This window comes from Hyaena hyaena, unplaced genomic scaffold (genome assembly GCF_003009895.1).
Source record: "Hyaena hyaena isolate Hyena2069 unplaced genomic scaffold, ASM300989v1 scaffold_0, whole genome shotgun sequence".
Classification (NCBI taxonomy): Eukaryota; Metazoa; Chordata; class Mammalia; order Carnivora; family Hyaenidae; genus Hyaena; species Hyaena hyaena.
Genome location: NW_024080632.1, coordinates 728,461 through 731,045, shown reverse-complemented (window position 1 = coordinate 731,045; position 2,585 = coordinate 728,461). Strand labels below are relative to the sequence as shown.

At 53.2% G+C, this 2,585-nt stretch overlaps 1 long non-coding RNA gene across 1 annotated transcript; it reads left to right on the top strand.

Moving 5' to 3' along the window:
• Nucleotides 1-37: 37 nt before the first annotated feature.
• Nucleotides 38-2,311, top strand: LOC120229016. Its single transcript, XR_005527654.1, has 3 exons — nt 38-664; nt 1,123-1,199; nt 2,238-2,311. It is a non-coding gene; the product is annotated as an uncharacterized LOC120229016 (long non-coding RNA).
• The last annotated feature ends 274 nt before the right edge of the window (nt 2,312-2,585 follow it).

The following is a 2,585-nucleotide window of genomic DNA, read 5'->3' as shown; positions in this document are numbered from 1 at the left end:
CTTCTCCGCTCTCCCTTGGGCTTGTCTCCGGAAATCTCGGCCCAGTGTCACTGAGTCACTCCGCTATCTACCCCGCCTCCGGTTCACGTCTCACGGTTGGCTGCAGTCGGCCGTGAAGGCATCGAAGGTGTTGACGTGACTGGTGGCGATGGATGTTACGTCCTTCCCATAAGACTAACGTATTAACCACCAGTTCAGCAGCGGGTGTTTTCTGAACACCGACAACTTGCCCATCCTTGATCTCCTGCTTGCGGGACCAGCCAGCAGATGCGTGCGCAGGGGGGCCCTACGGAGATTCGAATGGAACGAAGGTGTGTGGTCGGTGTGCCTGCGGGTAGGGAGGCCGCTGACATGTCTTACCTAGTGGTTGGTATTTTATTTTTCGTACTGAGGGCTAGGATTACCACCACGCCTAAACTCTTTTTTCCTGAAGCCAACTCATGAGGCTAACGAACTTCATTAGGGTTCTGAGACGTAGAATGTCTGGGATTAAATGGCGTATTTTGGCCACGGCATCTGCGTACTTCAGCCAATATATTTTCGGTGTCTGCTGCTGTGCAAAAGACGCGCTCTTAACACCTTCTACTTGCTAAAGCAGGACACAACATCCCCCCGCCCCCCGGCCACCACCACTGTCCAGTTTCCTGACATGGTGACGTTGCAGGTGAGCTTCCCCCTCTGGCAGGTGGGAACCCTCATACCACCTAGACCACGGCGACCCGAGGAGGATTAAGTAGGAAGTGGAACGTATGATGTTTAGAGCAGCGCCTCACACGTAGCAAGCGCTCCGTAAAATTCAGTGCTTTGATTTGTGAGTGGAGTCGTGATGCACTATTTCTATGTGGAAGATGCTGAGTGTCGGGTTGGGGGGGGACGGGGGAGTCAGGAGCCGTTTCAGTCACATTGATTCTGTTCCGTCCACACAGGGCATACTCACGGACAGTTTAACACATCATTCTTTGTTTTCTCGCGTTTTAATTTTTAGCTTTCATTGCTAAGTTATTTTTGTGTGCTGTGCTTCTGGGAAGGTGAGCCATGGAAAATGAACAGTGGTCAAAACAGGTATGGACTGTTGCAGAATAAGCCTTCCATTTGATCTAGAATGCATCTTCCTACTTTCAGGTGAAAAGTTATGTACAGTAACCAGCGAAGGGAAACCCCTCGGTGAGCCCCGGAAGAATGAGAGCGTTAACTATAAGGTAGAGTAGTGTTTCCAGGATTGGATATCTCAGACTTGGCATGCTTCTTCCCCGAGTCCCTTCCCCAGGTACAGGGACAGGCGTGACTCAGCTACTGAGCAATCAGATAAAACACAAAGGCTGCAGGGCGCCTGGGGGCCTCAGTCAGTAGAGCTCCCGACTTCAGCTCAGGTCATGATCTCACGGTCCGTGGGTTCGAGCCCCGTGTCGGGCTCCGTGCTGACAGCTCAGAGCCTGGAGCTACTTCGGATTCTGTGTCTCCCTCTCTCTCTGCCCCTCCCCTGTTTGTGCTCTCACTGCCTCTCAAAAATAAACAAACATTAAAAAATAAAAGGCAACAGACCCTTTTTGCCCTTCACTTATATGTGTAAAGGAGAAAGATCGAGGCGCTCCGGGAGCGCGTTTTTGCTCAGTCTAGATGAAATACGCCATGAGTTGGAATAAAGGTGGTGCGGGCAGGTGTCTGCTTCGCCCTCATCCCCATCAGCCGGGAGGCGGGCGGACTCCAGAGTGGTGCCTGGAGGGCATTTTGGTCTTGTCCGGAGACTGCAGCCGCCCACAGCAGCGGCACAAAGCCTGCCCCTGGTCCGGGCCTCAGGGACACCGTCTGCGCTTTGGGACTCCTTAGGATCCCCTCCCCATCACGGGCAAGTTCAAGACTCCCTGGACATCCCTAGTGCCCAGAAGCCAGCGCCCCGGACAACATGAGGCTTCACGGGGCTTGGAGGCAAAAGCCTTTTCCGGTCACCAGCGGGGCACCGGACGGTCCGACTAGGGAGCTCTCATCTGGCGTGGCCTGGACGGTGCTGGAACCCGGTGCCCCTGTGGCTCTGACTTGCACAGGGACCCAGACATGAGCTTGTTTGATTTTTGTGCTGGTGGGTCATAGGTGATGAGTGTCATAGGTGATGAGTTCACGCTGGCTTACAGTGGGTCTTGGGAAGATGCCCAGCATCCTGTAGCAGATTGCTGATCATAACAACATAGTCATAGATTTAGAAATAGCAGTGAAAATCAGTGATGTGAATGTTGTTTTAGGATCGAGGGAAGAAGTGAGCAGCCCGATGTCCGTTCCCAATGGCAGGAGCCTGTGGCTACTTGGAATCGTCCTCAGAAAGTGAGCTTTGGAAACCATACATGGGGCGCCTGGGGGGCTCAGTCCGTTGAGCGTCTGACTTTGGCTCAGGTCAGTTTATGGGTTCAGCCCCGCGTCGGGCTCTGTGCTGGCAGCTCAGAGCCTGGAGCTGCTTCAGGTTCTGTGTCTCCCTCTCTCTCAGCCCCTCCCCCGCTCGCGCTCTGTCTCTCTCTCTCTCTCAAAAATAAACGTAAAAAAATTCTAAATAAAAAAGAAAGAAAATCATACACCAAGCAGTGGTGGGCCGTGTC